Source organism: Melanotaenia boesemani, chromosome 2, assembly GCF_017639745.1.
Source record: "Melanotaenia boesemani isolate fMelBoe1 chromosome 2, fMelBoe1.pri, whole genome shotgun sequence".
In the NCBI taxonomy this organism is placed as follows: Eukaryota; Metazoa; Chordata; class Actinopteri; order Atheriniformes; family Melanotaeniidae; genus Melanotaenia; species Melanotaenia boesemani.
In genome coordinates this window covers 26,064,601-26,089,313 of record NC_055683.1, presented here as the reverse complement: position 1 = coordinate 26,089,313, position 24,713 = coordinate 26,064,601, and the positions used below count along the sequence as shown (strand labels likewise).

At 40.5% G+C, this 24,713-nt stretch overlaps 1 long non-coding RNA gene across 1 annotated transcript in view; it reads right to left on the bottom strand.

The window, feature by feature from the left end:
* LOC121631898 overlaps positions 1 to 22,934 on the bottom strand; it is a 48,422-nt gene extending 25,488 nt beyond the window's left edge. The window contains exon 1 of the long non-coding RNA XR_006008833.1: positions 22,239 to 22,934. This is a non-coding gene — a long non-coding RNA (uncharacterized LOC121631898). The remainder of the gene's footprint in view (positions 1 to 22,238) is intronic.
* Between the last annotated feature and the right edge of the window lie 1,779 nt (positions 22,935 to 24,713).

Here is a 24,713-nt window from a genome sequence, read left to right as displayed (position 1 = left end):
GATTCCCAAGAATCAAATCCAAAGTGGACCCTCAACATGATGTCAGTGGAAATCTTTTTCAGGATGCTTGCTTGATATGGGTCCTATGGGCTCCTGCCGATAAGATTGAGGAGCAGGTCATTTGAAGACCCTTAGCGAACAATGCTGCCTCAGTCCCAGCTATCAGGCCATCTAACTACAGACCACATGTGGGTTAGCCACACACAGGTAATCAGCCTTGACAGAATGGGACAAGCTCCTCTTCCAGAAGTATAAACCAGCATCTACACCATATAAAAGTATTCCTGCTATAAGTCAGGGACAGAAACTTGTAAAAAACAGAATACATTTTATGAGCAGAGACAGTTCTGTATGCCACATCAAGCACTGTCAAGCAAACATTTCCCTTCATCCTCCTTGCATAAGCGCAGAGACTCTCTGTCAAACCGGTTGGTGTTGAAATCACTGTTCATTGTGGTACCAGTTGCCATGGATACACTCAGGTGTTGCTCACAAGCCAAAGCTGTAGAATATGAAAGCCAAAGCACTCGCAAATCCTTCTCCATACCACAGTGTGTCAATAATTAGGAATGCACTGTCTAAACTAAAGCATTGTTTCTCTGCCAAAGAAAAGAGAAAAAAGTTACAAATATACAAATAAGCTGATACTGCCTCTGGGCACTGCCACCTAAGAATGGTGAAAGAAAAGGAACTGAAGAGAAACAAGAGTTGAGCATGATATAATGACACCTTGGTATCTCTCCAGTCAGCTTAATGTTGTCTAAAGCCTTTTGCTGCAATGCATGGGGAGGTGTATACCAATGCACTGCTGAGGACTGACTAAAGCTGAAGCTTCTGTAAGACAAAGTCAGAGCTCCTGAGAAGACCAGCTGCCATCAACAGTTGGATTTCTTTGAACCAGCACTAAGCTCTCAGACAGCAGGAAATATCCTCTTGACGTCTTTGATCTGGACCCATTAGTGTACTATTCAAAGTAGAAAATCAAATAGCAAAATAATCTCTCAAGGGCCTGACAATAGCATCTGATCCTCATGGACAAAAGCTTCAAAACCAAACTTTTGTTTCCCACTGTTCATCTGTCACCAAGTATGATTTTTATTACTTTGGCCCCGAGCCTAGAATGTGGCAAGCCGCCATTTTCAGACAGCCAGGGACTATCTAAAACTCATTTGGTGTATGTGTCACTATCTTTACATGTCATACTTTTAAGAAGACATTGCCATGTCAGAGAGACATTCTGACATGAAGCACTAACAGCTCAAACGTCTTAAACCACAAATCAAATTTTAGGATCAGATATGCAGACATGAAAAGTTCTTAACAAACCTAATGTGAGACAAGACAATAGCTAGCCTGTTGTCTCTCTTCCTTCTCTGGCTCTTCCCTTCGAATATTGCGGTATCGCAGAACAGACAAATGCAGAATGGGGCAAACGGATGCGGCATAAGTGGTGAGGCCACTGCGGAATTTGGCGGTACTGAAAAAGGTCCTCCTGAGAGCTTTAATGTGTGCGGCGATGAGCCACAGCCGGATTTACTTCCCTAAGATGCAAGGCCTTGTTGCAAGCCACAACAATGAGCATCTTTGTCAAGCAGGAATATTACCATTTCACATTACTGTAAATGACAGGAGAGTGCACTGGAGTAAATATCCCATTTAATGAGCTCCAGGTATGTCCTTGTCAGCAAACAAAAAACTAATTTAAACATCTGCGTATCTGAACTTGTGTATCCTTCAGAGTTTGGGATGCTAATCAGAGTGGGGGTTTTTTTTTTTTGTTTGTTTTTTGTTTTAAATCATTGTCTTTTAAAGTCCTCACAATTATAATTAATTTGAATTTAGGAGAATATTTTTAATCTGTTACAGTTCTATTTGTTTTAAAAAATAAACATAAAGCAGGTCTTAAGATAGATAAATCATTTACTTTTGATGGGAAGCCTTCCTAGTCCGAAGATTTATGTACATAGTGATTAACAGATGATAAAAAAAAAATAAAAAAAAAAAAACTTGAGGAAAAAAAGAAGAAAAGTTGTTTTGAGATCATTTTCCAAATACGCAAAGGAATACAGTGCACGGCCAGGAAAGAATCATTCTCATCTGCACAAACAAAACAACAAGTAGATCACCAGACTCATGGAAGTGTTTAATTCTGGTACAAATGCAGTCTGAATATCTAAAAATGTATTTAAGTGAACAGGCCAGAGACATAGAGAAGCAACTTTACCCTCTTTCTGCCAAATTACAGCTCAACCTGCACTTGACCCCTCTGTCACCCGATGTGAGTGCCTTCATTTTCCAACGGAACAGGTTGGTTGAGGATTATCTGACCCTGACTTGTAGAACTTGGCCCCCTCACTTGGCAAGTGCTCACTCGTCCTGATGTCATGAATCTAATTGCTTGTGCTGCGTGGGCTGTGAGGTTTAATACAAGGTACACTGTTGATTGTGTGCATAGGCTTGTGTATTTATGTGTGCAAATATGTCATCGGGAGCCAAGCTAACACATGCCTTCAGCAGCACACACACACACACACTCATGTCTTCACCCGCCACAACCTATCATTACCACTGTCACGTAGCTGCCTCTACAGCGGGCCTCACAAGCCCTGACAGCCACCAGCACACACACCTGGAGGGCCAAACACAAGTTCCCAGTGCTGTGCTTCGTAAACACTGCCTTTAAACAGACACACAGGGATATAAACAGACACACACACCTATTCATGTCCTGTTGCCTCAGCTTCCACCTTGTAAAGTATGTCTCACCTTTCTATCTCACAACCCGCAAATTCTTTAGTGCCATTTAATTTATTTTCTTTGTTTTCATTTCCACACTAGCTGTGCGAAACAGTCCACAACCTGCAGATTCTGGTTGGCAGTTCCTTCAGGCAGCCCCAGGTAATGTGTGGAAAACAAAAGGCTATGATATTTAAGGGAAAAAAAATACAGAGAAATGGCATTTAATACGTTTAATCGAGCCACTTAACAGAGGAAAGGAGCTTTCTAATACAGTCTGAAGTAGGAGGTTATGATTCTAGGAGCTGAAATAACTGTAATTTCCTCTCCTTGTAGGTCTCTTCTGTTATATTTCCTTGAACAAGGTCAACTTGTGATTATATGCAGCTACAATCCCAAAGTAAATGTAGCTGACAATGCACACCTTACCCCACTCACCTGTCACACACAAGAAGCTTTACAAAGGGTGTCACTGTGACAGGCACAAGGAGCACTTTTGACAGCATGCTGGTTAAAGGGGGCTCAGTGCAAACACACCCTTCAGTCAGGGTTAATCAAAGGAACAATAGAAGACCTCAGGAAGGTGCTACCCTAACAGAAGTGTTTGAAAAAGGCATGAATCAGAGTAGTGTTTGCCCTCATTTGTCCTTTGTCATGTTACAAGGGTTGTCTTGGGCCTATGCTTGTTCTGCAGCGTGTTCCATTCAGGGATAGCTTAGTGTGCAGCAGCTTGCACTGATATGTGTCTTCAAAGGAAATCTGAAACTTTAAACTGACAGACTTCAGAGACGAACTGTGCAGATAGAAAATCCTTGAAAAAACATCACCAAAAGCAGATTACCGAGGACCATTCTCTTGCGATGAACTAAAAATACCAAAGTTTTTTGAGCATATTCTAGCACTTTGCGTAATATTTGGCTTTTCTACAGGAACTTAAGTCTCCTTTCTTGAAGCCCACTTCCACAGTAAAAGGGGATATGAAGATGAGAGCATATTATTTAGCCCAAACATCTTCTGCATGTACTCTTCATTCATTCTTTTTCTATACTGCTTAGTCCAATTCAGGGTCACGGCGAACCTAGAGCCTATCCCAGCAATTAGTAGGCCAGAGGCAGGATACACCCTGGACAGGTTGCCAGTCATGTACTCTTCTACAAAGAAAAGATTTGTGATTAATCATTACTGTCAACTGAAGATCCTGTAGGAAACACTTCAAATTTGGTCTTGAGCAAAAGCTAGGCTTTCCTCTTTTTTTCTACATTATATCTTGGCCTACATCTGTGCATGTGCTGGTTGTATGTGTATATATAATGTTATGAATGACCTCATCAAACCCTTAAATACACACTGGAGGGGTCTGGGCAACATCAGGTCCGAATTTTGTCACAGAGCCCCAACAGCGTTTCCCTGCTTCATTTACATACAACAATATACACATCCACAGCCCACTCGCAAAAACACTTAAACAAACAATTCATGGCATGCTAAACTTAATCTTTGTCAGAGAATAAGTGCATGGAAGTGCAAGAGTTGGCACCATGATTTTGTTGCTCCAAAAAAGTCATGATTTTAAATCTTTTCTGCTGGATGGGGGATTCCACTTTGCTGATGCCACAGTCTCAGTATGTGACTGCTGTGAGAAGTATGCAGAGCTGTCTCCAAGTTAAAACACTGGGAAAAGATCCAGCCTTAGGATATATGTGTATGTGTGTGTTGTGTATGCGCAGACGGCTCAGGCATGATCAAACAAAGAACACCCAGGTACAGTATGCCATCTGTACTCCCCCATGCCCCAAAAAAATGTACTCTATCCCGCCTGCAGTCTCCACGAGTCTTTGCACTACATGAGGTATCAAAATGAAAGAGTCCTTGTCTAAGAGGCTAATCCTTTAGTGATTAGTCAACGCGTCTTGATTAAAAGCCCACAATGCTGCCACGCCCCCATCCTTTAACTCCTCTCAGTGGAAATGGCAGCTCACAGGTGTCCCCACAATACATGTCTCATTGCGAAAAAATGGGCTGTGGGAAGTGGGCCAGGGCTGACTTTCACATGAGACAGAGGAAAGAGACAGAAGAAATCACTCACAAAAGGCTGGGATGCCTGCACAGTCCTATCTGCATCTTTATTTTGCCTCTTTAAATTTAATTTTTCATGTACAACCAGTTCCACACACAAGCTTACTAGACTTTTTCCTTTCTTGATATAAGCAAAAGAAGTCAACAAAAGGGAGAATGAATGAGCTAAATAAATACACACTGTATATTTTTGATAGATTATGCCTTCATCAGTGAGTGTTTTCTGTAAACACCCATCTGGAATTGAACGGAGTGAAAGAAGAGAGAGGTATTTTACCTAATCAGCCTCATACACCCTCACTTTCCATCAACATAAATACCTCATCCCAGGGCTATTCCCATGCCCGAGCATGTCACGACTGACATTTTGTGACTGATGACACTGTACATAATTTTAATGTTTAGAATCTTCAGCACAATTGTAGTCACCAGCAAATACTCTTGATCAAGTCAATGAGGGTTTTAAATGGTGGGCATTTAAAAAAAAAGAGGCATTTTTTAAGTTGTTTCTTTCAGCCTCTCCAATAGAAGCCGGATTTTATGTGATTACTGTTCAGCTTTGCGTAATTAACAGACTTAGTTCCTCCATTGTCATTGTGAGTTTAAGCCATTTTTCTTAATCTGCTCCTAGTTAACCCATGGCAGCAGGAAATGACCTGTGGACCTGGGGACAGACTACTGTACTTCCCCAATCACATCCATCGTGTGCCTAACCTTGACTGAAAGCTTGAAAAGGGAGGGGGTATATCTCTGGAGTCCGGACACAGAGAGGAATCACTTACCACTTCCCCCAAGAGACCCCTGTGGAGTTATACAGAGGGGGGATTCAAATAACAATGACGAAAAGGAGGGGCTGAATGTTTCCTGAGATCACATGTTGTTAGGAAGACCACATCACTTGCTAACCAGGCAGTCAGGCCGGCTGTACGCAGAGGTCCACAGGGTGAGAACACACATGGTTTCAGTTTGGCTCCATGTAGGACTTGGAGGAAAGAAGGGGCCTGGTAGCAGGAACCCTCCAATTCTCACTTCCTGCTTCTGCTGGAAATGTGATCCATTCGACTGCCGTCCCCATCAACACAGGGCATAGTGTTCACCCAGCAGCTGAGGGGATTGCATGTCAAGGCGCGGGGCAACACATCACACAGAATCAGCCTGTCAGCACCCTGAAATCCAGGCGGGTGTTTCCATAATGAGATGGTGGGGACACAGCTGAGACAATCCCATGCAATCATGCTGTCAATCGCCCTGTTCTTTGGAGGCAGGTTAGATGATATTTCTTCTTTTCTACAGGAAACATTTTTCAAATAGACTGGCTGATAGTTAAATGACGTTAGGCTAAGTGGAAAAGGCAAAAGAAAAGGAGTGACTTCCTCTGATTTTGTACATAGAAACTTTTTGTTTGTGTAAAAGACTGGATATACATGGATGACACATGGTTTGAGGCCATGATTATAGGCTTAAGCAACTCCCTGATTTACCTTTACTATCTGAAAGCAAGCCCAATGTTGCTTAAACTTCTTCTGAATGAAAGACCTCTAGCTGACCTCACTGTCCCTTCTTAACAGTGAAAGATGACTCAACTGAAAAAAAAAAAACAAGTATACGCACTATGTGCATAAAGCCACAGAAAGAGCCTCCATGAAACCAATTAAATAATTTCAAAAATGAAAAAAAAAAATGCAAAAGGCTAAAGCTAGTTTGTCCCTTATGGGCTCCAGCTAAAAAATGCCAATAAAAATGGCCCAGGGCAAGGAGAAAGAAAAGTTGGGATATAAACAGATTGACCTAAGCTAATGAAAACTCAAAGATTATTTTTTATTATTCAGTTTTTTTAAGTTATTGTTATTATTTTGCATATCTTAGGTTTTGGACACTAATTGTAACAGGCTGAGTAATAAAAGAGACAGCTGCAGGAAAATACTGGACACATTGCAAGATAATAAACCTCCTTTTTTTTTTTTTTAGAAATGACAATAGATTCATGGAGTTGTGTGAATGCTGTTGTGTGCCTTGTATATTACCAAGGCCTGAGCTCCATTGTTTATGCTCTGCTGTGTCTGGACCAGCAGGACCCTTAACTAAATTCTTGCCTCAGCATGCAGAAAGTTTTAACAGTGTTGTTGCAGGAGGAGGAGAAGGAATGATTACATTATAAAAGTACAGCCCACCATATGTCCTACAGAGAGCCTAAACCACACAATGACACAGAATAAAACCCATCCTGGGCTTCAGCAGTGCTTCTGCTCCTCACAAGCTGCCGCAGCCTCACCATGGCTTTGGCTTATCCATTCACCTGGAATTATTTTCCTTAGCTGGTGGAAAATGAGTAAGACAGTCACCACTAGGGAGAATAAGTCTTTCAGAAAGTGTCCAGTCATCCTGCCCGATCATAGAAAAGTTTAAAGTCCAAACAAAAGCATCAGTATCATTCTTTTATTCATTCATGCCCACATTTCTCCCTTCGACTAACTTTCACTTTCTTGATGACACTATCGAACAAGAAAGTGAGACTGTGGCGGAAGAACTAGCATAGAAAAGCATATTTAAATTTAGCTTTTACAGTGTGGACACATATAAACTCAGAGATGGCTTCCAGTACCTCGATCAGAACCTCAAGCTCTTTCCACCACGTTTTCATTTCTCCTTCTCTGTACTCTTCTTGTGTCTTATAACAAGATGGAGCATGTTCACTGTAAACCTCTTGGGGGGTGGGGTGAAAGGGATTGGGAGATTAAATTTATTTTGAATTCCTTCCCCTTAATATGGCAATTACCCCCACCCTTCCCTCTCCTTCTCCTTTTTGAGCAGCACAGCGTGAAGTCTGTTCCAAAGCACATCTCGTTTATGTTTTGTACACAGAAAGCATTTCTTTCACCCCCAGCTGAATCTCAAACTTCACAGCAGAAATGGCCTGCCACTCATTCAACTTAAGGTGGATTAGATGTATGTGTACAGCTGAAGCTTGAGAGCAAAGAAAGCATTCCTTCATTTAAGATGGATAAGAAAAAGGTGGCTATTTGTCAGTGTCTGTATTTAGCTCTGCATGCTTGGATAATAGTGAAGCCAGAACACAAAAAACTACTGACCTTAACCAAAGTTACTTTTGAGGAACAGTACAATTTTTCTTTAATATGAAAACTTATCATTTACAGCTGACTGAAAAGTCTACAGACAAGGACGTCTTGTGAAACACATTTTCCTGATTTATATACAAGCAAATGGCCTACAGCTTTAAAACTATAATTCTAAGGATTACTATACCAAAGCATTTTGCAGAGTCATAATCCTGGTCATTTGTGTCTAAGCTTGGTAAGCAGATCAGAAACTGTGTACTTGTGCTTTTCCTGTGCAGGATGTTTTTTTTTTTTTTTTTTTTTTTTTTTTGCATCCACAATAAAGTTCAGGAATGCTAAGGTCAACACAATACAATGTTTCAGTTGCAAAAATGTCTGATTGTTACGTTCAAAATCCCTGATCTAAACCGCTTGTGTAACAAAACGAGCTGGGGATGTGAAATTTCGCTCAGTTTCTGCTCTACTATTTAGAAGGTTTGACTCTAACCCCTCAGAGGCAACAAAGACAGTTCTTTAGGAAATGAATCCCTCCTTTCTCTTCTTGGAGGACCAGTCACAACCCCCCTTTTCACTGCATTTTCACACATTCCATGCATCCAAAATGGTCTCGTTTTCTATCAGCTAAGCCTCTTAATTGACCGCTCTATGCAAGGAGGGATTAGCTGATAAGAGGGGGCAAAGAAAGAGAGGGAAAGCAAAACACAAAGAGGAAGTAAACGGTCAGTTAGGGGTGGCAAGACACCAAAGGATTACCCCTGTCATCTGTTCTGTGATAAAAATACATCTTCAGATGTGTGCTAAGAAGGGGGAAAGTCTTTGTGAAGCATCCAAGAAAAATGTGCACTATCAGGCACTTTGGAGGCACCCTCTCTCCAGGAGAGAACAGAGGAAGGCCCCCACAGTGAGGATCCAGTGTTTCTTTCACCAGAAGCCACAGCTGAGACACTCTCAATGCCTAAAAGTCTTTTCATACGTCTAACTTCAATGATCTCACACAATGGCTGACATATAACTCTTTTGCTCTCTTCTTATGTTACAAAGCAACCCATGGCTAAACAATCTAGGGCTAAACATTTTGTGATGACATTGTGCCTTGATTTTCTAATCTGTTCCATCCATTATTTGGTGAGTTGCAAGTACAGTATATGATTTTCAGTAAAATCATGGAAAGTAAGGATGTGAAAAGTTACATGTTGTTGTGAAATCTCCAAACTCTTTCCCACAAAGTGGTAGAGCAACTACAGCAAGTACAAGAGGGACTGATATTGTCTTTAGCCTATGAGTACACACACACACACACACACCATCTCACACAGTAAGAGGGTGCCAGCTGCACTGACGCAGGTGGAGTCCAAGTATCAAGCCAGTACAGGCCTTTATAATCATGCTAGATTTATAGGTGTGGTGCCTTGCCTTCTATATTTAATTACAGATTTTTACAATGATAACATGTTAAGTGAAATGTAATACAAGAACGTTAGAACTACTGCTCTGACCCAGACATTGCAGCACACATAGCCCTACCTTTTAATTTCACCATATAAGGTTTCAGCAAAAAGGACAGATATGCTTCCTGCTTAGGGGTGAACAGGTAATGTCACTCACAGAAAAGCAGACAGAAGAGAGTTTTTGTCCTCTCATATTCAGGTTTATCACTCCACGTCTCACTCTGTCCTCCTGTACCCATTCCTGAAAGGTGCACATTTGTGTTATCTTGTATTTGACAAACAAAGAAGCCATTGAGTGCCTTGTCTTCTCACATTATTTAATTAGGTTAAAACAAATAAAAAATAGCCAACTCTCACTCTAGGGAAATTCCACCTGGGGATGACAGGGCCTGCAGAACAGTAGGAGGGGCTGGGTGAGGGTGATGCAGAGGGGAAGGAGGAGGGGGAAAGCTGAGCTCCATCTCTTTTTGACAGATTGGTACAGACATGGGAAACTTTACATGCTGTTTATTTGACCATCCTTTCCGTATACAGGTATCATATTAAAAACCACAAGTGTTGGGAGAAGTGTCAGAAGAAAGGGGTCCTTCCTTTCCTCAGCATCAGCCGAGTCGTTCAAGCAGGATTTATGCCGCACAAAGGTCGCAACAGGGAGAGAGAAATACGCACTTTCATGTGTCCCACACCAATTCCGTCTGTCGCAAAGACAAACACGCACAACCACACAGCCTTATGCGCACACACATTTTATGTATCTACTCCAGCACATCTGTCAGCTGCTGCTATAATCTTCACTGACACCTGGTGATCAGCAAACAATTATAAAGCCATCAAGCGAGCAAATACTGCTGGTGTTGAAACTATGAAAAAAGGCCATAAGGTGAAACTGATGACAGATTTTTGCTGTAAACAAGATGCACCATTTATACTCAAGTACAAAACTTTTAAATAAACAGTATTGGTGATAATAAAAAAAAACTCTGGCTTGTACTTTATGTTCTAAATGCATCACCATTTTAAATGTTGCAATAGACTTTTAAGAATAAAAACGTGTGATATCTGTCAGCAGTATTAAATATCCCATTACATCCAGTTGTTGAGATCTGAGAAAACGTAGGCTCCACATGTACCTCACATTTGCTAAGCAGATGTCTTGATTGACGCTCACTAAAAAAAGCCTGTTGTTCCTCCCAACATGACGGGACATAAAAGTTCATAAAAACCACTGTGTGCTGAGCAATAAACTGTTTTGTTTTCAAACAATGACAAGGCCCGACCTCGTGCATGCTTCTTGCATGATTCGACACACAGGACATCGAGCCGTGTGGTGCATGCATTACATATGCTGGGCTCAGTCCAAGATGATTAGTACAGAAAAGTAAAGCCCACCCGTGTTTGAACACATATAAACCCTGGCTATCCAATCACATATCATAGATCAGACTATTTATGGGACTACCTGTAAAGACCAGAGGCAAAGGCTCAACCACATGTTTTACTGCTCTGTTTGAATAATCAGGTACAAGTAAAACAAACAGCTACAGAAGGGATGTTTAACAAAAAGCTCAGGATCCAACTCTGGGTAATAAGTGTTCATTAGTTTTAATAGCCTGGCTCCTGGACCAAATGAAATGAAGACCAGGAGACCACATCCAGCTAATGTAAATAAACCAAAAATCTCCTCTACTGTCTGTCTTGACAAATCTCACTCACATTCTTCAACAGCTTGCATAAGAGCAAAGCAGGAACTGAAAGATTAAGCTGTTCTGACTAAGAAGCATAGTTTGTGCTGTGGTGTAATTATGAAAGAAAGTATGTTTAGCTGCTGTGTGAATCTTGAGAAAGAGGGAGCAAAACATGACACAATGGAGTGTTAAAAAGCTAAAAAACAAAACAAAAAGAAACAATTACACTACAGGATACAGGCATTAAACTTCAAACACTCTAAAAGCACAAAAGCATCTGGATTTTTCCCCCTAGTTTTAACAGATCGCAGTGTTAAAACAATATGTGTGGAACTCAGGTCAAAGATTGTTTAACCTTCAATAAAACCTTTGAAAAACATATCTCCCAGTACTCCCTGTCTGTGTCTAAAGTCTATATTAGTCGCTGTTGTAGTTGCTAGCAGCACATCTTGATTCCACCTGAGCTCGGAGAGAAGCGGTGAAGCAGGCCCAGTGGTCCAGATGCCCCACCCCCCCCAACACAAGCCTGAACATAAACATGGCTTGGGTCTGGTTGAAGAGGGAGAGACCCCGTTTATTTATGGACATGTCTGGGTCTGGGACACAATTATAGAAAGATAGATAGAGGAGATGAAGGACAAAGGAAATGGGCAGAGGAGCCATGCATTCAAACTTGCGGATGGCTTCCAGTATGGTCAGCCTGTGTGATCTGGCCCACCTACACAGAAGCTGAATATTACTGTGTGAGTGTGTGCAAGGTTAAAAGTGCATATTCCAACATCCTGCTCTTCCTTATCTACAGATTCAGTCCAATGTACAAACAATAAAGCAAAATAATATTTTTAAAAAGGAACAGGAAATGCAACAACACATTTATTTGGAGAAGTAATTGAACTCTCAGTGACGTCAAATGCACTACAAAAAGGGGGGAAAAAAAAAAAAAAAAAAAGCCAATGTAGCCAGAAGTATTGGCTGCCAGGCGGCAAAAGTAGAGCAAGGGTGTGAAGCCGGGGAATTCAAAGAATTTTCCTGTGTGCTTACCGGTAAAAGCCAAGCCCATTGTAGGATTATGAAAGTATGGCTGAACTAGGTCTTTTTCATCTATGCTGCACTCTCCTCAACTATATCGGTTCAATCAACATTTTTATAATATGACTTTACAGCTTAATAACCTGGCTACAGAAACCAGACATCATAAGGTGTTTTTTATGACCCTCGTAGCTCCTTTATGACCTGGCCAAATGTCATTGTTTCACTGTACAGCAGAGGTGAAGGATGTCAGTAATTCTTGCGAAAATAAGCATGATCATTATGTTGGTGCCATAATCACTGCCCAACATTGACTTGTAGGATTGTGTTTAAAATGAAGAAGTCTCGATCACTGGTTCCAGCATACTGAAAGGCCTAGGCAAAGGTACACACTGGGCCAGCTTATATCAGAAGGTTTTTTACACTTTTTCTAAGTGGCAAAGAAGATTTGGGGTGATTAATGTCACTGTGACCAGTGTTTGCCATTGTTCTGACCCAATGCAAATGCTCTTTGCTTGTCTCGCCTCAGCATCATTGCAACACTGCAGAGTGCAATAAAACTAAGGTTAGGTGATTAGCACGGTGGCCTGACACAGCGTGCACTTATTCACTGACTGAAAAAGAAACATTACACAATCACACCAAACATCTGAGCAGCTTCAGCTAATTAGGACCATGCTGCTTTTTAAATGACCGTTTATACCCCGACTTTTAAATTAATGCTGACCCTGGAGCTCCCTCTAAATAAGCCAAGTCAAAGACAGAATGACAGAGACGGAAAAGTAGCGGTGGGAGGAAGGAGAGAAAAATGATTTTGCCTTTCAGTGCCCCACTACAAAGATCCTTTTCATCAAAACATGTTTAAATTTTAAAAATTGCTGATCAGAAACTAAGTTTATCTCTGGGATGGTGTTCATTACTTTCATAAACTTCTGCTACATGTGATTACCTGAAGCTATTTTGGTAAATAAAGCTTTTTAGACATAAAGATTATCAAACATGCTGGACTGGTCCAATTGTTTGATCCTCCTGATTCAACAAATGGGTGAAAGTGAGCTACAGAAAGGGAAGTTTAAACCTCTCAATCAGTACCATGTGGTGCTTTATTAGTGCACTGCTGCCATTCCTGTTGCCTTGGCAGCCATGAAGGACACAGAGACCCAGGGGGCAGAGGGACTGGCCATCGCTTTCACATCATTAAAGTCGATAAGCTGGCAGCTGGGAGGAGGAAAGCTGTAGCCACCAGGTCCCAGACCACCTCACTCACATTTTCCAAAATGTTTTCACAATCTGCTCTCTGCCACTCCTCTCTGGTTTGAGCAGACTCCAGAGCTCAGGCCAGTTGGTCTGATGCATGGCGCCACAGTTGTGGGAGGACTGAAAAAGTCCAGTCTCACCTGAGCGTCCTTAATCTTGTTAGCAAGCCCACCTGGCTCTCTCATACCTCTCAGTAATGCTTTAAGATGAATTCATTTTGCATCAGTACCTCCACACACCTCCCTGACTCTAGAAACTTATTTAAAACAAATTAACAGAAAGCTGTCACCATTAAAAGTCATGCATAAACTATAGGACACAGGGTTTGGATTTAAAGTTGCTACTGTTACAGATTTGGGGATTCACAAAGAAGGCAAATGGACAGAGAGAAACTGAGACAGATGTCTGGAAAGGGATAGGCTGGCAGATTTTACAGTCAAGGAGTAAACGAATGAAGGAATACACACAAACATCTGTGCACAACCTCACAAAAACTCTTCTCCTTGAACCACAATGAGAACCAAGCTCACACCAGCCATGCACCACTGCTAACCTGTTCTTTGTGGTCATAGGCTGGCAGCTGCATGTACATACTACTGAAACTAACAGTCAGGCTCTGTACAGATGTTCAGCACCAACACACATGCACCCCATTTAGGCTGCTGCTGATTGAAAGCTGCATCACCCGTTAAGGGTAGCAGCAGATGTGTAAGATATAGATTTCCCCAGTTTTCTAATTGCCTATGTTACTGTGGAGGTGACCTGGTGAAAAGATTTTAAAAACGTGCATGTCGCACACTAAGAAAGGCCTTTAAAGGAGCTGCTGCTGCTAACGGCACCCTGTTAACATCAACTGCTGGGAACAAAGACGCAGAGCAATAATAAATGCTTAAAGGAACGCTTTCTATGTAACACTTTCCTGCACAGCTGCAAAATGCTGTTAATGCCAGAGCCATCATTCAGAGGTTTAAGCTCTGAAAAATGCAGCTAATGAACAAATGTTTTCCTAGAGCTTTGTCCGCCTACAAAGTACAGAAAGACAGCGAAGTCCAGAATTAATGATTAACTTGGACAGTAGACAGAGGTTTACCTGAACCAGAGTTGATAAACATGCACTTAAAAATATCCTACAGACTTCCTCCTCTGTATCTCTACTAAAGCTCCACCTTAACTTGTCTCATGTTGTCTGCCATTAACAGCTCGGGGGAAAAACATGGCTGTTTTCTGAGAACGATTGCCTGTCTGCTCTGAACGCGCCTGGTCAGGTTCTCAGCTCAGCTAACCTGCAGTAGCTGTTATCAAAAGCTGCAGACAAATTTCAATGATTGATTATTCCGAAGAGATGAGTAATTTTGAAGAGATGGGATAAGATAAGCACCTGGGAGCAGTGTGGCAATGTGTTGTGGATTAATGGCTGTTATGAATACGGATGCAGTTGATGCAGGTCTCTACAAAGACCTGCGAGGAAATATTCCATGAGAATACACAGCCACAGCCAACAGCTCTGATAACCCTAAATGTTGGTTAGAAAGTAGACAGTAGATAAGAAGGTTTTAGAAGAGCGGTTATGCAGGAGGCTGTCTGTGTGCATATAACTTTGTTGCCCTTTTTCAAGGTGGGTCAAGTTCCCTGGTTGACAAGAAGTGATTAGTTGTAGATATGGACAACTTGACATGCACTTGTCCCAGAGCAAAGGGTGTGGTTGTACATTTAAAATACACAAACTGTGCATGAATGCATGTGACCAACACCAATAAATACCGTAATGCACACGAGCTCATTTGAAATACAATGTGGATACATGAACATGAGAGTGCATTAAAGCAGGGTTGCAAAATGACTCGCCCACGAGTACAACTTTTCCTCAACAAACTATCCCATAATCCCCAACTGACATGAACATGATTAACCACATACAATCTGATCTGTTGGGGGTTATTAGATCAACTTCTAAAAACTTGCAAAGTAAACACACCATGTGAAAACACAAAACTTGGCTGAAAAGAGTTGAGTCAGGAGTGGATGAAACAAGACTGCTATGTTTTAATGATATCTATACACACTACTCCTTTTTTAGTAGTTTTTATTCAGAAAGTTTGACTTTCTTTTAACTTATTTCTTTTCTAAATCTGGGAAATAACGATAATGATAGAACTGACACACATTACAAGACATCTGTGGGAACTGTGTATTAAGCAACCTGACATTGTACTTGTGTCATCGCTAGCGCCTAACCATAACCTGCCAAAACCGTTCCTAAGCCAAGTCATTTTAATCTTTTATTCATTCTATCTGAATGCTCAGAGGAGTGTAAAAAAGTGTGCAAACACAAAATAATTTCTTTATTTCTCAACTTCTTTTGAACAGTGTAAACTGTTGGATAGGTGACTCTATGTTCATCTGCATATCAACTTATAACGCTGGGAAAGGTTCAAGACAGACAGATGTACAAAGTGAACAGTTGGCTTTATTGGTTTTATCTGTGTCGGTACACACACAGGCGCACGGCCACTTTGATCTTCAAAGAGGGATGAGTTAAAATGAGGGGCAATAAGAAGATAATAATGCCAATCTACATCCATTACTGCATGGATCACAGGGTTACTACAACATCTAAAGCTGAGCTTTTGTTCAAAAGGGGAAGCCAAGTTCTGTGTTACCACAGTGCCATCTAGTGGCCATAGTAAAGATTGACTATTTATGTACTTCAAGCGTGGTATGTACTGTTTGTAAATTTAATAGCAACTTAATTTTTAAAACCACTATAAAAATTAAAGCAATTAGTGGAGGAGGTCTCATAGAAAAAGTACAAACACAAACAGATTATGGGTTAAAGTGAATCAAATATCTTTCTGTGAAAAGTTAAATACATGGACAAATGCCTATCACTGCATTTCAACATCACTGTGATTATAGGTTAACAGTAAAAACAAGGCCTCTTTTGTGATACACTTATAAACTATAATTAGCAACTTGGGCTGCATGATGGTGCAGTGACTGTTACCTCACAGCATGGCTGGAATACTAGCCCAGATCTCTTCGCATGTGGTTCTTACTATAATTTTCTTCCCACAGTCCCAAGACATGCATGTTAGGTCAAGTGATTATTGTAATAAAATAATATATTATAGAGAATGGATAGAGGAATGGGACCTGGTGGCTCAAAGCATAGCCCTAGAAAAGGATCAAATTGTGACCTCTAGTGGCAAATAGAAGAAACTACATCAGCATTCAAACCATGACAAGTATTAAGATATTTTAGAAATCTATCTAACTTTTGACTGGTTCAGTTATAGCCCTAGTTGAGTTGACCTAGTTAGCTCAACCCCCAAATACACTTGGACAGATAATATCAGCACTTTTAACATATGCTTACCTGGAAATGCATTATCAGATATATGATCATAAGAAGTATTTGCATTCGTGGTTCAACTATAGTAGGAAACTAAGTATAAAACCTGTTATACAGCAGTTAAATAGAAATAAGTAGGTTTGAATAGTGTTTCAAGGTAGGAACTTTATGAATTTTTTCTATCATGTGAACATTCGCATGATAACCTGAAATTTGTAACCAAATGACCAATCTTCCTGAAGACCCTTATAAACGTGCTCATTGTACATTGTTATGATACAGTTAATATAACTGTAAATAATTTAATATCAGATTACATTTACAATTTTAAAAACAAACAGTGATTAAATTTAATTTATGTCCATTAAATATGTCATTATAATACGAACACTAAGCAGCCAAATACAAAAAAAATGAAGAATACGCACTACGAAAGCAGTTGCATCCATTGTCCACAAGAGGGCAGCAGAGTTTAAGAAATACATGTAATTGATGTCAAGTGAGAAATAAAGTTCATACATCATTGCTCTTTCTCTCTGCTATCCCTTTGTAAAGAAAAAAAATGCAAGTATTAAACCTTAAAACTATAAAAAGAAAATATATTTTGAAAAATGAAAGATACAAGTACAAATATTTGACTTCCCTGCTTTGTTTTGCACAGGTTGTCAAATGATTGAAGTTGCTGTCATGTCAATGCTTACTAAAACATTTTGATTACATTGTATCTGACCAATCATGCCCCTTGGTCTGGGACAATGAAAGCCATTTTCCATCCCCTCAATAGCTGTGTATTTCCACATAGCTTTACAATGTAATACATAGACCTACTTGGACATCCTTAACTATGAGCATCTGCTTCTTAATCAGTAAGGTTTATGTGACACAATAGTTTGACCCTTGAAATGTCAGGGCAAGCACAGGTATTCAACAATCTACCTTAATTATACTTTTTATTATAAATAACTGTGACCTGGCCTTATTCAGACTGCAAAAAAACTAAACATATATAACATGTGGTGAAACTAGTTTTCAGAATGCCGCAGATTTCCCTCACAGGCAAAGGACTTAAAGCTCACATAAACAATCGTCTGAGGAACCTTGGTGGTCTGCTGTGTCCCTGGGAGGTCACGCAGGAAATTTCATGCTCCTCTTAACGTAAATGTCTCCTTTATACTCCCCACTGAGAGTGAAATAAAAGGAAGGGGAAATAAAGAGTGAACTGAATGAAGATGGCTTACTTACGTAGGTGTGACTGGCTGAAAGGCAGTGAGGCTGCCATGGTGATCCACGGGGTAAAGCAAAGGCCAAACGCGGTCACAGGTTCGGTGGAATGTGACATTTATGAGAGCAAAACACAAAGGGAGGAATTTTCCCTCCAAAATCAGAGCAAGAAAAGAACAAGTGAGCTCAGATTTGAGAGAAATGTCTGGAGTGACACGATAATGGCTTTACATGCATTACAGTCTTCCAATCTTAGTATAAGAGATGTAAAGTTTTTTAAGCATGTCACAACTCAACTTCTGCAGAGCTGTAGTGTCTGTGTAGCGAACTGGCTGATGTGTAACTGCAGCCTTACTGAGGCAGATTCTGAATGGAGTGCTGTCTGCCCATGTCTGAGCTGACAGAGCTGCCCCTGTGCTGTACTGTGTGTTCTTACTGTTTGCTTTTTGGTTTGTACACTTGCATTGGGCCATGTATGGGAGGAAGAACCTGTCCTCATCGTTGTATGGTTTTCTCTGTACAGTTCAGTCTGGCTGTGGTCACACAGGAGGTAAAATAACAGAAAGGATAGAGCCAATAAAACCCAAACTTATGGCTTGATTTTGTCATTAGCATAAGGATGGAGTAAAATGGCAGTTAAATATGTGGAGATATCTGAACAGCAGGTGCAGGAACAGGAGAGCTTTATCAAAGAGTGCATGTTTCAAGTATCGGGCCCAGAGGCATGACTCTGAAGAACCCTCACTCATGTTCACTTCCTCTTAAGCTTCTTGCCACACTCACACTAAAGCATAGGCTGCCTGTCTCTCTCAGCCTCCCACTTCCTGATAATTCCCAAACCGGGATAACACCCCCCTGATCCAAATATACACACACTAGTGATCCTAAGTTGTGGTTTCCCAGTAGGAAATCAGCAGTCTGCTGTCATTACTGACCAGCAGTTACCCTTCATCTCTCCTCCCTCCTTTCCTTCAATGTCTTTACTCTGATATTGAAACAAAGCTTCCTTCCCTCATGAGCATCATCAGAAAAGGGGCCACACTGCCACAACTGTGGCAATAAGCCAGAGGAATACACAAAATGGCTAATTAGTCTAAATCAGTGGTCTGGTGTCATAGCATCAAAAGAGTAAGGCTTTGTGTGGCATCACTGGCACAATAATCATTTGGATAATAAAAACACTTTGGAGAAAGATCTGAACACAACAATTAAAGGATCATTTTGTGAATAAAATGACTAAATATGGCACAAAGCTGGGCTTTAATACATTCTGAATTTCCTTTATAAAAATATAAAATTCCAAGCAAATGAAAGTGGTGACAAAATTACTAATAATTTCATTGTTTCTGGGTTTGATGAGTTCCTCATTTCCCATCAAATAAGGTGAAAGTCTATCTAAGATACTAAGCTAAAAGAAATAATAGATGGAGGGAAAAATCACAAAAGCACCAAAGAAAAAGAAAAAGAAAAGTCTTGAAAAGCACTCCCAGCTTTTCAAAACCTCTCTCCCTTTCACACACACATAAACACATAGGCACAAACACATACACCTCGAAACAAAGGTGCCATTTTACTCAGGAAGGGTCAGCAGTTCTCTTCATCAGACAGGGGCTTGTTCTTGGTCAGAGACTGCTGCCCAATCTCAGGCCACCCTCCCCTGGCTCCACCGGCCCCCTCTGGCCCCCCTCTGGCCCCCACCACCCCAGAGACAAGCTCCCCATTGTTCCTGCACTACTAATAAATGACAGTTCTCCTATTTAGACAAACTTTACAGCCTATTATAAACACATTCAACCTGAGTGTTAATGGTGCACTATATGCAGAGATACACACTTTTTCCTCCTTCAAACATTTTTCTCCTTCTGACATTTCTCATGGAGGTCATTAAGCTGCTGTCTGACACTAATGATGGAAGGAAATTTTCCTGCAACTTGAAGTTTCTACCTGCAGATAGGGTGAAGTCATGCTGAGCCCATATATGTTACAAAAACTAGGAGTAATTAGTGCTCTAAACTGATAAAAAAAACACCCATGACACACAACCTTGGTTTGTTGCGAGATCAGGCACCCTCACTCTACAAATCGAGTAAGGCCTTAAGTTTAGACATGATAAATCACCACTCAGTTTAAGCTCATAAACACACTGTTAACATGCTCAACCAAAGCAATTTGATCAGTTGACTCAGTGCAGTGTGTTGGGGGGGCTGCTGCTCTCCGTTTTGGCTTATGTTTGCATGCCTGAGAGCTTGATGCATATGTGTATCTCTAGGGTCAGTCAACTCCAAACTTAGGCCACTGATTTGTTATAATATTACCATAAGTTTTCAATCCAAGGATCAGACAATAGAGCTTAATGCATATGTTTAGCAAAAATAAGAAATTTGTTTAAGCAATTTTTTTTTTATTTCTTTATCTGCAACTTGCAAAGACCTAAAACTAAATATGCCAGATCAGATCCTTCCATTCTTGATGAGGGTAACAAAGATGACAATACAAAATCAACTTAAACTAAAAGAAAATGGCAAGTAATTAGAAAGTTCCTCAAAAATGTTTACTAAAATAAAACCATAGTTAAGTCTTGCCCTGGTGTGTGTACGTTTTTGTGCTGCGGTTCACCACAAGCATATCATATGACAGTGCAGCTAGCGCTCAGTGCTTCAAGAAAGAAGAAAGCAAATTCCTGCTTCCCCATTCTCAGCTGGGGATTTAAACATCGACACAAGTATTGAAAAAAAGGGTAAATCTATTGTAACATAATGGCTGCTTTCATATCTATTAATGGGGTGTGTGTGTGTGTGCATTACACAAGTGTTTTGGAAAAGGCTACTCAGCACAGGAGTGATGCTGGCCACATGCAAGACAGATGCTGGATGAGAGAGGTCACACCGACAAGAGCATGTTCCCGCTATGCCGTTTAAATGTCAAAATGAGGAGGAGGAAGGAGAGGCAAAAGTTTTGAGAAGAGGAGTTAAAAAAAAAAAAAAAAAAAAAAAAAAAAGCCCCTGTGTTTAGTCAAGGCCTGCTCACTGACACAAAGTCTGTCTTTGTCTGCCTCCCAGGGTGCCAGATAAAGGAATTCTTGTGTGTCGGGGGCTCTGACCGAGTTTATTTGACACTTCAGCTCCTTTTGTGAAGCAAGTGTCCCACCGTCAATGCTGGCCATGAGAGTCACTTGGCATTAGACAGAGGGTCCCTCTTCATTGGAGAAAGGGGGTCTTGTTTAGAGAAGATTTTTAATGGAGGGGGTATGAGGGGGGAGTAATGAGTTTGAGGGGATGCTCAGCCTCTGCTTTACACTGTATACATACATATAGAAAGGCTCTATGCCCTGGTCAAACAATAGATGGAATGTGCATCTGGAAAATGTAAGAGACTGAGGAGTGAGAGATGAAAGGTGGTGAAAGAAGGTGGAGGCTTCATCAGATTAAGCTTAATGAACACACATCTCCCATCGCTGCAATGGCATCATGACAGTGAACATGCCAATATAAGCAATGCGACAAACACTTCTCTCACATAATCATGACTGCATACCAACTACACATTCTATGACTGCATGCACCTGCGGGTTCAGCTCAAATCCTTCTGAGTGTTAAACACAGTGCAGATCTTACACCTCATACACACTATGTGCCAGGTGGAGGCAGCCAGCAGGAATGACAGCCGCTTCTTAGGACGGGCCAACCTGAGGACACAGGCGTTCACACTGATTCACTGGCACCTGAATGGAGCCACTGTAGGAGAGGTGGCAGGACAACACGCTGCTTTTTATGGACACTGTACACACTGTGCGTTTGTTTTTGCTGGACGCGGTCTTCCGCAGCTTGTGACAGGTCATTACTCTGTGAGTGAGCTGTGGACACCTGGCACTGCAGGTGCATGATGGCAGTTTACGAGGTGTAAATTTTAGAATGGGAGGATTGCATAGACGTGACACTATTTTAAGCAGTTTTGAGGCTGAACTAAGCAGCTCTCACTCTGAACAGGTAGATGTTTTTTTTATATATATATCAAACATCCAACTCTCTATTGGCAATAAGAAGAAACAGACATTGTTATCCATAAGGAGTCCCACGCTAGAATTTGACTGTAAAATGCAATTTGGTAGAGAAGATATGGGTCAAATGGGTGTGTTAGAGAGATAACGACAGAACCTTTGGCCAAAAAAGACACTCTTAGACTTTCAGTTGTAAAATGACAGCAGAGGAAATGACATTGTTTCATATTGAGACCCATTTGACTAAACCGGATTAAATAAACTTTAGGAGGCGTTCGTTTCTTACAGAACCAGCGTTAACTAATAAGCTTCAATGTCAAAAAGTAAACAAGTCTTTGGGAACTCATATTTTCTACATACCTGCTGGTTTAAGATATCCATAGTGATGTTACCCAAATAACTGGAACATCCGCTGAGCGCCGCTTTAAAAATATATTCCAGGATAAACTCGGTCTTTCCTTATGTGAAGCCAACAACAACACGCACGCTATGGATTTCCAAAATTGTAACATAGCGCTGATGGTTTCTGGCACTGACCACTTGACCATGCGTGGACCTCAAGTATCCCAACCGACTTGTCCAAAATCAGTACTGAGGCACGAACAAACGTCAGTTGTCCTGGACAGAGTAATCCCCATAATATACAACAAACTATCCACAGAAGGAGTTATAAATCCATCGGCTGTTGCCATTCTGACTCCTCCACATGTGTCAGTGCTGAAATATTAGCTGTTAATCCTTCAAATACGCTGGAAGAATCCTTGCGCTAAATTACTTTTTGGCAATCAGGCTGATTATTTCCGATATTGGAGGATGGTGGTTTTTCTTTTTGTTTGTTTTCGTAAAGTCCAGAGCGGTGATGATCTCCGCAGCAGCTCCAACAAGCTTCTCTGCTTTTGTGATGCTCCCCTATGCAGAGCCGCAGCCTCACTGAGCCATAGTTTACAGACAGCAGCGCAACACATGCTGAAAAGAAGGCGCGCAAAGCATGATGGTAAATGAAGTCAATTGCTACTCCTTCCCACTGAAGGGCGAAAGGAACATATGATGAGAACAAAACTTTTAAAAATAACAAGATGAGAAGTAAAATCGGATTTGCTTCTATATACAAAACAAAAACTGTTTGCTTTTATTCAAGAACACTAAACCTATAAAAACTGTTACTGACATTATGATTGGCCAAATTTAATGATAATAATAAAATTATCATTAAAGTAACATTAATACTGCTTGTTGTTTTAACAGTTTACTAATATTGTTATCAAGTTTCTTGTCTTGTAAGTCAGTAATTTATTATTTCGAATTGCAATTACTTATCATCTTTTGGATCGAATCCATGTTGCGTGTGAGCCCTGAGTGAGCCATGTGTGTGAGTAATAATGATCATCTGTCGTTGTGCAAAGATACAGAGATGTCGGTGCCTTGAATCACCCTCCCATGAATGAATCTCTTGTCTTTCTTACCTCACTTTCATGTTCTAACCACCTCCAGGCTTGCTTGTATTTCTGGGATCATAGTTTCCCTTGAAATTAAAAATAAAACAAGGACAGGATTCCAAGGAGCGGAGTACAGGTTTGAAGAGTGAAGTTATATCATAACATAATTTACTGTCTGTTATGGAGGCTGACTGGCAAGTGGAGTTAAATATCTGCTTGCTTAATTTTTACTAGAGTATAAAGTCCCATTCCTTTATGTAAGAATATGCATATGTCATATATCAGATTCCTTAGTGAGTGTATCGATTACATACAGCAGTTTTGGTATTATAATAAACTTGTTTCATTCGCAGTATATACTAGAAGATAACAATATGAGATAAAATATGGGTAAAAAAGAGTCAAATTTTGGTTAAACATTTAAAACTCACTAAATTAAAATGTGCATATTCTCATAAAAACAGCAAAATTTAAACTAGCAAACTTAATCTTGATAGCAGATATATTCCATTTACACAGTAACAGGTGAAGCTCCACTCCACCTTTTCCTTAACTCCTTTGGCTGATCTCCAGTTCAGTCCAGGAGTACCTGAATTGCACGCGATTCTGTCAATTGCAGGTACTTGATGACTTTCTTGTGTGCAGGGGTTGAAAAGTTTCTGGAGTTTTGTGCACACAGCGTTGCGTGACTAGAGTTGGAGATGAAAACACAAAGACATTGTTTTCAGTGATCAAACCCCCTTTATAGTAACTCAACAGCATTCCTGTCTCGCATTCCTAAGCCATTGCTGCTGTGCGAAGGGTTTTCTTGTCCTTTTGAGAAAGAAAAAAATAAATAAAGAAAGAAAGAAAGAAAGAAAGAAAGAAAGAAAGAAAGAAAGAAAGAAAGAAAGAAAGAAAGAAAGAAAGAAAGAAAGAAAGAAAGAAAGAAAGAAAGAAAGAAAAGCAGTGTTAAACATTTTTGTCTGGTTCACTGTTTTGACTTCTCTTCTTCCAAATAAGTACTTGCTTGCTCATTAAGCAAGAATCAAGACTGAATTAAGGTATTAGTAGAGGCAGTTGTCTGTAATTAAGAAGTGGATGCCTTTTAACCAAACTATGTGATGAATGCAAATAATGGTACCAGAAGTTCCCTCTGCGTTCATGCTCGGTAATCATTTGGCTTCACAACAGACTAAGATTAAATGACACATCATTTCCAAATGTGCATATAGTGCATGCATCTGTAGGCATACCTATGTGTTTACGCAAGTGCCAGCAAATATGTGTTTGCCCACTTGTAACTGTAAGTGTATGTAGGTATGTGCTAATGTGCACACAAATGTTTTCCAGATTGGTGTGACAAGGGTAATCATATCCAGAGAGCAAAAAACCCATTCTGAGGTGTGCTCAAACAGAT